The following is a 14,791-nucleotide window of genomic DNA, read 5'->3' on the forward strand; positions in this document are numbered from 1 at the left end:
GGTTAAATGCATGATAAAATGTATAAGAGGATGGGATTTTCTTCTGTTTTTTTTTTTACCTTTAAGCTACCAGGAAAGCTAATTTTCTTATAACTTTGCTTGAGGAGCCATTGGAGACCTCACATGTTAACTTTGAACCTTTTCTACCCTGAAGAAAGACAGAGAGATAAATTTTCTCCTGAGTATTTTTCAGTAATCAAGTTAAAAGTCAAAATCAAACAGTGCGAGACTCACCTTCCCTCTCATTACTGAGGATTTATTTGCATAGATTTTTCTGCTGCCATAATTTCCTCCTCTTCTTTGTCCAGAAATCTGGAAACTCTGAGGAGTCACCTGGGAAAGAGTGATAAGAGATGAATTGTCACTATGACACAAATGTACAGATCCAGAGGTAAATATGTCATCTGATATTTACGCTTAAAGACAAGGAAAAAGAACATAAACCAAACTTTCACCTCCTCCTTTCATAATGCATTATTAGTAACAGTACCTTTCTTCTGTAGGGTTCTCACATGTGCCCTTCATTATTCTGAAAGAGTAGCACAAGATTAGCTTGATTTATCATTGACACTGCTCTCTGGCCTTAAAAAATGTTGTCTTTTAATCCACCCCACTGCAAAAAAATGCTGAATAAACTTCTAAAAGGTGGATGAAATAGTTGCCATAGCCTGAAGGCAGCAACAATGTAAATGCTAACAAGTTATTCTGGTTTTACATGTCTGTTCACCTTTATACAGATTCTACCACCTCTGCGTCTCATACTGCATGTGTTAATGCTTGGGAAGTTCTTTTGGGTCCTATAAACAATCCCATAATACTCTTGAATGAAAACTGAAATAGTTTCCTCTAATTCTCTGATGCCTATTTAATAAGCATATTCTTGCTCTGCACATTTATGGAGTGCCCAGCTTTGCCACCCATACACATTCTCCCATTTTATGACCTTATTCTTTTTCTTAATTCAGCACAATAGCGTGGATTGTGACAATTGCTTATTCAGTTTTAGAGAAAGTAAAAACACAATATCCTTCTCTAAGACCAGCCCACATCTTGAATCCATATGTTTGAGTGTGTAAGAAAACTGGATCTGATGCCCCCACCATGAACAAATTAAGGAAGAATGGTGATAGGAAGAGCAAGGAGCAATCCAGTGTATAACTGTACCCTTTAGAGTGGCTTAATCAATGCAAAATTCAGAGAAAAGATGCTCTGTTTCGTTGTGACCTGATGGGGAGTACATTACCCTCTTGTCCAGTTCAAGTCAGAATACTCTTATTTAGGGCTGACAAATAAATTTACAATCCAGGCCATTTAGTTCACAACCTGTTGGAGTAAGAAACCTCCCAGAAGTAAGAAAAGCTTTCTGTGAGCTGAAGTACATTTTCACCAAAGCCTCTGGATCTCGACTGGTTGTTACTGAAGTAAAAGCCACAACATCTGCTGCTGTCAGCACCCTGAGGTTTCACCCAGAAGTGAGAAGCCCAGTACCAGCTGCTTGCCACAGCCAAACCCCTTTGTGCCCAACACCCAGGCACCCTGAGGGCTTCCCCCAGAGCCACCCAGCTCCAGGCAGGTCCTGCTGTCCAGAGCAGCTGTGGCAGTGCTACCAAAATATTTTCCTTTTTTTTTTTCCAGAGGCTAATCAAGTAACAAGCAGATGACAAATTATTCTGGTGCAAAAGGTTGCAGAGAACAGCAACATCAGGGTCTTCCTGTTAGTCATGGTAGCTGCCTGAAAGCCACCAGCGGATCTGAGCTGTTGCAGCTTGCACACAGGTGAGGACAGGCTGGAAAAGGGACGCTTAGAAGTTTAATCAAATGACATATTTATCCAGGCAGCTGTGGCCATGCTGGACCCAAAATCTCCACAGAAACCACTTGTTAATGATCTAACACTAGATTTTAGCATGGGAAGGGACAGATTGCAATTAGAAACGTTGAACCTGTTCTTGATCTCTCTCTGCAAAGCAAGAGAGCAGTTCTAGGGCTGCAATGGCTGGAGAGGGAGGAGCTGGCACTGGAAGATGTGGCTGGTCCCAACCAAGGCTTCATAGGCTCAGGAATGAAAAATAACAAGGGAAAGAACAGGTTTCATGTTAACACAGTAACTGGAATTTGAGCCTGAAAATTTTCAGTGGTTATTTTTCTTTCTATTTTTACAAAATTTATAATGCAAATATAACTGTGTTTTTGTATGCTGTGCCTTTCAGCTCTATTTATAATTTGACCACCATTTTCAATCCTGGCTGATTAATATTAGTCCATTAAAATCATGCTCAGATTTCTAAAGAAACATTCTCCTTTTTTATTGTTATTGGAAATGGTGAACTCTTGCCTTGCCCTATGGCATGTGTAGGATGACTTTGCCTTTCGGCAGACTCTTAAGGCAAAGTAAAACACTTTCTCATCACATAAGAATCTCAGAAATTAGGCTCTTGAGGATATCCTGTTGGAATAGAGCTGCTGCTCTTGTCCTGTCTCAATGCTCCAGCAGAGTCAGCCTGTGAACTCATGGACTCCCAGCAGTTTGGGTGGAAAGGGGATCTCTGTCCCAGCCCTTGTGCAGAATGGGGCCCAGAGCAAAGCTGGGACAATGCTTCCTCCTCCTCCTCCTCCTCCTCCTCCTCTCCATCCGGTGTTTGCAGGGAGCCATAGGGTCTCCCCTTCTCTGGACTGAACCAGTGCTGTGCCCCTATCCTCTTCTCAAGCAGGGTGGACTCCAGCCCCTGGGATGCACCTGTGGACCTGCTCCCATCCCATCCACTCTCTCCTGTCCATCTGGCTTCTGCTGCAGGGGCTTCTTCCAGCCCTGAGACAGCAGCTGCCTGCCAGCACACTGACCATCACTCCATTCCTATCCACTTCATCCCACAGCAGCTCAATCTCCTTGACTGTTCCACATGCAGGGAGATCAGAAGTGTCACTAAAATCCAAATCATCTTTGCTGAGGACTAAAAGATCCCATCCACATAAGTGAGCTGAGTCTATGCTTCTATAAATTGTTCCCAGATGTTTGCGCATGCCATCCGCTTCCACAGTGACTGCCTACGGACCCACACCACACACACACCCTGCTTTCATCTGAGTGATTCACCATCAGAATGTCCTGACCAACACCATGTTCTAACAATGGTCAGAAAAACATCATTGTATGCATTTGTCACTTTCTCTGTAAGATAATACCCTCACCTTAGTTAAGCTGGATGAGAAGGATGAATGAATTATTAATCTGGGCAATGTTCAGAGCTGGGGGAGGGGAGAAGCACCAACATTTATAAATTATCTTATGAATACAATATAAATTATTCAGCAGCTATACATCCTTCTCACAAAGGAAATCAAATATTTTTTGGCTGTAGTAGGCTTGCAGACTCCTAAACAGAGAAAGAAAGATAAATCTTAAAACATAAATGAAAACAAAAAATGAAGGTAACCCTGATTTTAAAGACCTCATTGGCAAAGTATACCTATGTCACATTTACCTGTGACTTTGTCCACCATTTTAGGGGGGAAAAAGTGCTTATTTTCTTAAGATAAACACTTGTGAAGCTCTAGTTTTACTTGGGTAAGTTCATTTCATTATATTTGTTTATTGCCTTTGTGTGTGTGTGTGTGTGTTTTGTAATGAAATCTCATACATTCTGTAATAGGCCACCTTTCATTAATTAGAACAAAACCCCTTTAAGATTAAAATTGTATTCCTGCCTGTGGTAATTTTACCATGAGTTTAACAAAGCCACAACTCAACCCTAAAATTTCAGAAATTGGGGGAATGACTATACACAGGATTTTGAGCCCATTGGACTTACTATTTTCCTTTTTGAGCTCACACTCTTTCACAGCTGTAAAGGCTTGTGGTTTAAAACAGAAAGGCAGCTTGTATGAGTTAGGCAAGTGAGGTCTTTCTGACCAAATTGCAGATCTTTCTTTCTTTCTATCTTACTTTCTTTCTTTCTTGCTTTCTTTCTTTCTTGCTTTCTTTCTTTCTTGCTTTCTTTCTTTCTTGCTTTCTTTCTTTCTTGCTTTCTTTCTTTCTTGCTTTCTTTCTTTCTTGCTTTCTTTCTTTCTTGCTTTCTTTCTTTCTTGCTTTCTTTCTTTCTTGCTTTCTTTCTTTCTTGCTTTCTTTCTTTCTTGCTTTCTTTCTTTCTTGCTTTCTTTCTTTCTTTTTCTCTCTTTCTTTCTCTCTTTTCTTTTCTTTTCTTTGTTTCTTTCTTTCCCCTAGGGGGGGGAAAAAAATCCCCCAAACATTTCTTTCTACTTTATTTGTTTCTGCAGTAGCTCCCACTCATTGGTGTACTTCTGCAAAGAAATTGTTCTGCCAAATGCAAGTAAAGTGTACTGAAAGTACTTAACTGATCTGTTGATGGATGATGTAAATACTCTCTTTAAAGGGGTACTAATTGTAGAGATAATTATAAGCATTTTAAGGGACTCTTTTTTCATTGACAGCATCGCTCAATATTAGCAACCCATTTAATGAGCAATAGAATCCTGCAAAGGAAATGCTTACATTCACTGCAAAATAAAAAAGTGCAAAAATCAGTTTACTGGGTGGAAAAGCAAATTAGGTACCACCTACAAGATGCCCTTTTCTCTCTCATTCATTCTTTCATACTCTGGGACCATCTCCAGGCAAAACATCAAGCCTGAAACCTGTCCACACCTTCATAATAAAGATCTGAAATTTGCTTTGCATATTCTTCTGCAGAAAGAAAACAAGGGCAAGCCCCTTGGCTGCTGTAAATTGAAATAGCTCCATTGGCTGCAGCAGTGCTCTGCTGCACTGCACTTCTTTACTGGACATGCTTCCTATGATCTGAAGCATTTCTGGTGCAAGGAAAAGGGAAGGGAGAGCCTGGGACACCATTTCTCTTGGCTGTCTCTGAGAAGTAGTTTTCCACCTTAGGAAAAATACATTGCTTTAATTACATTCATTAAGAACATGATATTTTAAACTATTTTATACTGTCATAAATTCTTGTACCTTGCCCAAACTCAGTTTATTTTATCCCTTGTTTAAGGGAAGGCATACTGCTGCAGCTACATCAGGAAAGTTTTATTTAAAATGACAATAAGAAACCTAAACCTGTAACCATTTTAGTTCCCCATTCTAGTTATTCTAGGCAAGAACTTGTTCACCTTTGCTTGGACATACCTTTGAGGGATGAGTAGAATAACACTTTATCTGAGAGGGGCATTGTGTTGCTGCATGAGTTCAGGCCCTCGATGGCTGGTCACAAACACCTCCATGGCTGACCTCATGCTAACCTGCAGAGCAGGGGTTTAGTTTCAGAAGCACAGAACCATTAGAATTAAAAGGTGGGAAAAGACCTTCAAGGTCATAGAATCCAACCTTTGACTGACCACCACTTTGTCAACCAGACCATGGCACTGAGTACCATGTCCTGTCATTTCTTGAATACCTCCACAGATGGTGACTCCACCACTTCCCTGGGTAGCCCATTCCAATGATTAACAACTGTTTCTCTGAATAAATTCTTCCTGATGTCCAGTCTGAAAATCCCCTGGCACTGCTTAAGGCCATTTCCTTTTGTCCTGTTGCTGGTTGCCTTTATTTCAGAAATAAGAAGGGAAAATTCCTTCTCTACAATTTTGTCACTACGTCTTCCAAGAAAAAAACAGAAACCTCAAGATAAAACTCATTTGCTGCTCTCAAAAAGAAGGAAAAGCATCAAGAAATCATTGTTACTCTGTTCCTAGGTTTGGGTAGGTCAGGGACTGAACACAGATTAATCCCAAGCTTTGAGTTCTGGTTACTTCTGCGAAGTAAAGAGTACATGGCCACAACTGGATGGGTGTTAATGAGGATCCTAGTACAGCACTAAGCAAAGACATCTTGCAGTGCATCTGGAACAACACAGCTGTTCTCTTTGAACTGACAGGATGCAGCAAAGGACTGCTGGCACCTTGGTCCTGATGAATTCAGTGGGGTCTTTGTGAGGGTAAAGGCTAACGTGTGAGGTCCGAGGCATGTGGCTTTAAATGAAGCATGTTTGTATATCGTGTCTGTGTGTTTCTCCTGTAAATACATACACATAAAAACACACTTAAGTTGTGAGCCCTCACACGCTACTGGAAAATAAGTAATTTCAAGGGTTTGTTTTGGCTGATAAATCTGATGATTGCTTTGTTGGTTTACAGCAATTTGTAGACTTAGTAATAGAATATAGAAGATATAGAATAGAAGATAACACCAAAGTTAACAATCACCCCACCAGAAAGATTCAGGTAATTGGTGCCTTTGCAAGCCATCAGGAGGCTTCCATGGAAGCTCATCCTTATAGAACACAAGCTGATTAGCTTCTCTTGGCACTGGGGAAATGGAAGAGGTAAAAAGTAATTATATTATTTTCAGTAACCACACTCCAGTTGCAAATGCTTACATGGCTCTGGCTTGCAGATAAATCTTTCTAGCTGGACTACTCATTACTCTTACAAAAGTAAACATAAACACTGATGAGTGCAAACATAGACTGTTACGGAAATTCTGTGGTATCTGAAAATCTTGCAGCTGCTCCCAAGTAAGTCCAAGTTCATCTGGAGGGACTAGAATTTGTAGAACTGAGAGTCCAAAAGACTAAAAAAAAAAAAAAACCTAGCCAGTGTTTTCTCTGTCTGGAAAGTACAGAACTATCAGCTTGAAAATTACAGGCTCTCATCTAATCTTGAAGCTGATTCTGTGAACACTTAGTGCTGAAATTAGACACCATTTTAGGTGGTATCTTTTTAACCACATGGGATCCCTGTGTTGAAAAAATTCTTTGCATATTGGTTTCAGTATTTTTGCCTCGGGGTAATTTCAGTATCTTGCCCTTTATGTTCTAGTAGGGGAGCAAGGGAACAAATGTACAATATGCCATGGTAAATATGTAAAGGCACTTCTTCTACTCTTACCACAGAGGGATTGATCTAAATTCATTAACATACAGACATGGAAAACTTGATTGAAAAACTAATTGAAAAAGAAATTGCAAATAGCATTACACTAGAAGTCTTGTAAAAGTCTTGGTTTTCCACATAACCTTTCTTTCAAAAGCATTTAATTTTTGATAATGTATAAATGTTTATATTCAATTATTTTTTTTTTAAAAAAGAAGAAACGTAGTAAATTTAATAACTATAAATGCAAGTGTACTTTCAGTTCCACTTTTTTTTTATATTTATGAAAATTTTGGGCTCACCTTGCATATCTCAGTTATGTTTTCTCTAGTCTTTCATGGCTGACAGAGTTAGAGATTTATTTTTGATAAGTTAGATAGCATTAGATGATTAGCAGCCTTAATTAAAAAAAATCATAAAACCCACACGAAAACAAAAAAAGGTTAAACTAAACTTAAACCTTAAGCTTAGGGCTGACATGCTAATTCCATTCTAAGGGTAGATAAAGGAATATTTTGCAATGAGGAGTTTTATTTAAATTATTTAAAATATTTGAAGTTGACTCAGTTTTTCATCCTTCATTGCAAAGTTTTAATTTAATGAAAATGAAACATTTAGAGACTTGAAAATAAAAGAACAAAAGATCCTAGTACAGAAAATACTAAACAATGTAATCAGTTATTTTCTTTTAATATTTCCCCTCTTAATCAAGAAAAAAGAAAGGAAAAAAGCCAACAGCCTACATAGAGCAAATTACACAGAAAAATCATAAGCAACTGCAGCCTGTGAAATATTGCCAGTCACAAATTTACCATGACACAATGTAGAGGAAGCTATAGTCTGAAGCCCAAGCTGTCAAATCTGAATTTGGAGTCTCAAAATGCGTAGTTAAACTTAGTGACATTAGGAAAATATCCAAGGGAGATGGCCAAGAGGCACCCAGGAACTGCCTCATTCCTATTTCCCCCCCTAACTTGTGTTTCTAATACAAACATCAAAGGAACTGCTGAAATCAGTGAGGAAAAACCCAGCACTGTAGAATTCAATGAAAAGGAGGATCTGTGGTGGGAGAAAGGGGAGAAGGAAGGCAGGAAGGCAGGAAGGCAGGAAGGCAGGAAGGAAGGAAGGAAGGAAGGAAGGAAGGAAGGAAGGAAGGAAGGAAGGAAGGAAGGATACTTGATTTGAGAGTAAGGAGAGTTGGCCTGGTGAAGAATGAAAGAATAGTTTTTTGTTGTAATGAAGGCTTGTACTGATTTATTGAACCTGTTTCTCCCTCACTGCTTAGTCTTTCAAATAATTTTCTGTGTTACTAGGAACTGCAACAGTAAAAAAACCAGTAGTTATAAGGTATTGAAAATTAAGGGTCTTATTTTGTTCCCAAGGAAGTAGTGGCAAATCCACTTTTGGTTTCAAGAGGAAGAAGACAGAAACTAAAAATTGATTTTATACGTGAATGTCTTAGTTTCAATACTCAGTTTTTAAACATAGTTGGCCAAAGCATGGAATTAAGAAGTATATTTTCAAAAATTAAATATTAATTTTTATTTCATTTTGCATATCATAATACTGTTTTTAAACACCTCCTAGTACTTTATTTTTAATTTAATAATTAAAAAAATGAACAAACTCTCCTCTCCCTCTAGTTCATTTTCATTTGTGCCCATGTAGAGCACTGGCCTGATGAAGAGAGGCTCTGAAGTGTACCAGGTCAACTACAGCCATATAGAAATTAGGACTGAAAGGCAGGCCTGATTCATTGCCTGTGTAATAGTTTGGCTTACTGCTAGAGAAAGGGGTTTGGTGATTAACCTTGGTTTCTTCTCTTTCTTAAGGCTCTAGGAAAAACTTTTGGAATATGGAAAAAACCCATAAGCCAAAATCTTCAGAGAAAGTGTTTATTTTATATAAAACTATTCCTGTTTGAAATAGAAACAGAGTCCTCTTCACACACACCTGCAGAAGTAACACAGGTGCAAACTGGGGAGGCAAAGTAAAACTTCTTTGTTGTCAGGGTATTAACGACATGCTTCATGAAAATTTGTGTCAAATAACCAATATGTAAATATTTATCCACTCACACTTTGGCTTTTCAGAGGTCTGCGCTTGAGGGTCTGCTAGAAAGCACCATTGTGATGGTTTGCTCTAAGCATATCATGTCATAACGTGGGCATTAGGACTTCTTGCTGCCTTTTGAGGCTCAGTAGTCGTGCTTGCTTTAAGATTCCAGTCAAAGGACATCCCCACCAGCTGCTTCACTGGTTGATTTCCTTAAAAACCTGCTACTTGCCTGTAACTTCGAGCTGTAGATCTGCCTATGTTTGTGGGATGGACTGAGAAGTTCCCTGATAGCTCTTTTCCCTCATGGTCCTTCTTCCAGAGGGTTGAGTTACTTCACTGATAAGTTAAATGGATCACTTCTTTAAAAACAAGACAATCCTTTTGTCTTTATCAGACTCTTCTCTATAGTTCCTCCATCATCCTTCTTGAAGGGCAGATAATTGAATGGGACTACTTCAGCAGACATCACACCACCAGTGCCAAGCAGAGATTGTCCAGCCTCTGCTCTCCTTCCTGACACATCCATTTCTGTGTACCCTATATTACAGCAGCTCTTTGGGCCACGGCACCACACAAGGTTAATTTTCTTCCAGCATTACCATCACATATGTGAGTTTCTTCAGAATCCTTTTTCTCTCTATTCATTGTTCCCAAAAAGGGCAGCTTGCATCTAGAAATGATACAGCATACCTTGCGTGTTTCAGTAGCCATAGAGATTGTGTAAAGAAAAACTATTTTAGAATTCTTGAACCAAAAATTTTGCATTTGGCAAGGGAAGCAATCCATATGTCTTACATTTTGCAACAGTGAATCATGCTTTAAATCCTGAGTAATCCTAGTGAATTAAGTGAAACCTTTTAAAGTGTAAAGTATTATAAAATGCAATGTCAATATAAACAGGGAACTGTCGCAGGCTGCATCTACACCACTCTCAGTCTAAACCAGGAGTGCACTTCTGAAACTGATCTCCCGACTCTCTCCCCATGCTGAGCTTGGGGACGCAGACCAGAGCAGTTTCTGAGCATGAGAACTGCTTTCCCTTTGGGAGAAACCAACGCAACCAGTGCACCTGGAGAGCATGTCCAAGGTGCTCCTGTCAGGCAGCCTGCAGGACCAGCCTGTGCCTGGACAGCCCCAGGAGGCACCCAGATGCCAATGCTGGTGCAATGCAGACACTTGGTGCTTACATCCCTGTTTCATCCTGTCCACTGCTCACAGACAGGTCTGTGCCTTGTTTGTTTGCTCCTCTGCATGTACACTCGTCATGAGAGGGATTGGGCTCTCCCTCTCCCCTGGGGCTTGTCCTAATAAAGTCCCCCCTGGGGACCAAAGACCAGTATTAACAAGAATTCTTCAGGAAGATTAGGCCTTCCCAAGGGTAGACTCCTGGTTCCCACCTCACTTTAGCCACTTGGAGAAGTGTGTGAGCAGAGCTGCTCCTGCTGCTGGCCTCAGAGGGTCAGATAATCCTCACAGGACCAGGGGAGACGTCTGACAGCACTTTCACAACACTCATACACCCCCAGAAACCCTGAGCAGCTAGGGGTGATGATGCATAGTTAGCACCTCTCACATCCATAGCACAGCCTCCTGCTGAGTCTGGCTTCTCTGCAGAACTGATCCTGTTCACTCTCTAGGTGTTTCACTCTCTTGCAGCCAGCTCCTAGGTAGAGGAGCTTTCCCTTCTAAAATCTTTCATGGCAGGAAAAAAAGGTTTGAAATTATAAACTGTCCCAGACATTCATTCAGCACAGCTGGGGCCATGCAACACTGCATGGATGAGGAAAGACAAGAAAAGAGATCATCACCCCTCTCTTCTTTCTATTCCAGACTGGCAGGAGGCCAAACTGGCTCTAAGAGTAAATTAGAGCAACATAAAAAATCTCTGTTCCATCTGAGGATCCTAAGGGACCCATACTGCTAGCTCAGCCCTTCGTGTCAGCCCACTAAATAGATCAGAGGAGTGTAGGCTACATACATCAAAGTTTCTGATTTATTTTACCTTAAGTAATAACAAGTACGTGTTCAACATACTAAATATCTTCCATATAGTAGATAGGAGTGTTGCTGTAACTTATGTAGATTTTTGAAGGAATCACCAAATCTGTTCTTCTTATCTTATAGAAAGAAGCAAAAACATTTGGTGTGATGCCTACCTAACAGACAGTGCTCCTGAGCAGCAGATGTGCACTGGCTGTATAATGGCATAGGGAAGGAGCTATGAATAGTGCATCCCTCTTTGCAACCTCTGCAACAGAGTAACAGCACCAAAATTCTTTTCAGAGGTTATTAGATTGGATTGAATTCCTGTTAAAGCCTGAGGAATCTAAATGTTCACAACTCAGGGTGGATTAAAAATGATCACTAGAAAGTGCAGGTATTACAGGTCACATGAATCAATCTACAGAGAGAAATATGATAGAAAAAGGATCAGACAATGCTTCCTTTGCAAAGTCAAAAAAGTTTTGACAGTTTTACCTTCCAGAAACTTTGAAACAAAGTTTCAAAGTCTTCCACTTTACTTTTTTATTTCTGATAATATCATTTTACACAAGAGGTCTACTTTCACAAGTGGTCATGATTTTTCAGTCCAATCCAAATATATCAATAAAGTAAAAAGTGAAGAAAAAAAAACCAAACAGTGATGGTCTCAATTCCTGAAAATATCTTAGTCAATCAGAATTTCCTTCTAAAATTGAAACTCTTGGTATTAACAAGTGGCTAAACGAGAAACCATTTCTTGGTGCTGCGAAGCAGTTGCTCACATGAGTGACTCCATCAGAACATTTACCTGAAGAATATCAAATATTGTAAAGATGCTCACAAAATAGAAGTCAAAGCTTGCTGCTACAGAAGTGCTAATAGTGATAATAAGGTGCTAAAAGTCTTTACTTTCCTTCCACCGATAGTGTGACAGGACACCTCATAATAGGAAAGCTTGGGTTTAACATATTTGTAAGTGTGACAGAGCAAGGGCCTACCATGTCACATTTCCATGTATAGAATATCTTCCTCCTGCAATGTGAGAATGGCATAGTGCCCCTCTGTCTCAGTAGTGTGGGGATATCTATTCAAGTTCAGTTTTCACTACTGTACCTAAAGTTTGCATAGGAATTTGTCTTAAAAACTTAAAATTAGCAGATACTTTTTTTTTCAGTCCATAACAGAAGTAAATAATTAATCTGCATTTCAGGAGGTTTTTTTTTTGTTTTCTTTCTTTCTTTTTTTTTTTTTTTGCAAGAAGAGTGGAACTGAAGTAATGTAACAGAAGAAGCAATTATTTATTTTGTAATTATTCACCTTTTCAAGAGAACTTACTTTTATTTACAAAATGGAATACATGGGATGAGGGGAAAACATAGAAACAGTTACCAATGCAATACAAGATGATGAAGCACTAGAAAAATAACAATGGGTTTCATCTCGTAAAATACAAAATATTTTGCCTTATGATCCCATTATCTCCCCAGTAGGCCAACCCTGCTGGCCCTTGACTTTGATTGTTTCAGGTTAGGGTTTCCATTTTAACGAGGGTAAGAAACCCAAGCTCTGCCTCCCTTCACTTGGAGCTGCAGGGCTGTGGCACTGCTGCTGATCACCATCACAGCGTCACGCGTTAGGAAACTGAAAAAACAAGGCTTTTTAAAAAATGGTGATTTCTTTACACATGGTCACTTGGGGGTCTTCCCTTACACAAGGGCCAAAATTATTGCAATGGTCGGAGTAGTGATTCACTGTTTTATCCTTTACTCTACCGTCACTTTATAGTTGGGGAATTTTTTTTTTTCGTTTTACCTGGAAAAAACCCAAGTCTTTATCATGGGTCTGTGCACCTCCTCTTAGCCAAGCACAGCCTGAAGGAAGTGCCTTCCTTGATAACCTTCATTTGAAGCTCTCGGCGAGGATTACGTCGATATTTATCCCCATTCCCCGGGCTGGCTGCCAATCCAGGGCTCCGGGCTGCCCACAGCAGCGGCCCGGGAAGCGAGGGGCAGGCGGTGCGGCCTCCCGGCCTGTCTGCTCCCTGCAGGAATGCCTGAAGCCCCGCCACACACAGGCAGCGGCGGCTGTGCCCAGCAGAAAAAGAGGAAAAGGCATTTCCTTGTATCCCTATGACGTTGCAAATTTAATTCCCTCGCCATCACAACGCTTTCGGTTGCCCACCAAGCTTTCCTTGCCTACCTCCATCTCCCTGGCCGCTCAGCAGAGCGTGTGGCCAGGCCTGGCCAGGCCGGGACCAGCTGTCCGAGGGCCCGGCCGGGACACGGCGGTGTCTCGGCCGGAGGTTGCTACACTGCGGTAGGTCCGTGGGCAGGCAGCGCAGGATGAGCGTGTGCTGCGCCTCCGCACAGGGCCGGGAAGGCTGCCAGCACAGACCTGCAGCGCTGCCCTCGCCCCAGCCTGCGGCTCCGGGCATGCCGGCCTCCCGCTGCCCTCACCACGCAGCCCTCCTGGCCGTGCCGAGCCACCTCCTTGGTGTGGGGACGAGGACATGGCACAGCTCCCCGGAGCGCACGAGGAGCGAGTCTCAGCTTCCTTGCTGGGCGACCGCGCCTTGGAAGCTCTGCAAGTCTTGACTAAGGACCATTTCTGATGAGTTTACCTCATTGTAAGCCCACAGCGCTTCAAAAGCAAGCAAGCAAACAAAAAAGCACAGGAGCTAAAAATTTTGGCCCATCTCGCTATGAATCTGGAGGGTGTTTTTTGTTTGTTTACATTGCCGAGTAATAAAAACGTAATGTAGGTTTTGCATTTGGAGAAAATAAGGCGAATGGGAGCTTACTTGGAAAGGGAGACACGTGTCTGCCTGTCTGTCTGAGCGCAGATGGCCTTGCACTGCAGTCTCGAGGCTCTGAATATGAAAATGAATCACATCAGCCCACAACATTTCCCAGTGTTTCGAGAGTTCTGCTTTCAACACAGATATGAATGTATATAGCAATGATCTTTATTGTCCTGACTTGAGTGATGTCATATTTTTCCATCAGGATACTGGGTGACAGCACATTTGTAGGCTTTGGGCTAAATGTATAACGAGCATGAAATTCCCTTGAATGTCAAAATAAGACCAAAAGAGAAAAAAAGAGTGGAAAGGTCATATGGAAAAAACCTCCAATAATAAATATGACTTTTGTGGCCGCCTGAGTCTGGCTGTCACCGTGATGAGCCCACCGAGGCAGACACCCCGGCAACATCCCGATAATCTTATTATTTGCATGACATTAGCCATGAGGCCGGGGGGTGGGGAGGGATGGGGGAGGGGAAGGCGGAAGAAGACCGCCAAAAGCATCCAGGCGGCCCCGGGCGAGCGTTCGGGCCCCTGCCGGTGGTGCCGGGGGTGCGGCGGGGCCGGGCCGGGCCGGGCGCGGATTGGCGTGCGCAGCTACTCGCGGCGGTGCGGTAGCGGCGCGCGGGGCCCTGCGGAGCGCGGTAATGATGTCAACTTGTTATTTACTTTCCAGCGCCGGGTGACGGCGCAGCGCGAAAGGAGAATCAATCAGCCGCCGGGTGACCCGCCAGGCGCAAAAAAACGGGAGCCGGGCGGGGGAGGGGAAGCACATGGAGCCGCGTTGCATCATCCGCCCGGGGGTGGGGGGGACACGGGCGGGACACGGGGACACGCGTGGGACGGGCGCGCTGGAGGCTAAAGAGTCGCAGCGCTGCCGCCCGCGGGTGTCGCGCCCAGCGAGATGCGCTAAAGCTCGTTTATGCTGATTCACAGCCCGCCCGGCCCCCGCGCCCCGGGGCGCTGACTGGGCACCGCCGCCCGCCCCGGTCCGGGGCAGCGGGGGCGGCGCGGGGGTCGCTCCGGCAGCGCCGCCCGGGCAGTCCG

The sequence above is a fragment of the Onychostruthus taczanowskii genome, unplaced genomic scaffold (genome assembly GCF_017590055.1).
Source record: "Onychostruthus taczanowskii isolate IOZ18803 unplaced genomic scaffold, ASM1759005v1 scaffold52, whole genome shotgun sequence".
NCBI lineage: Eukaryota > Metazoa > Chordata > Aves > Passeriformes > Passeridae > Onychostruthus > Onychostruthus taczanowskii.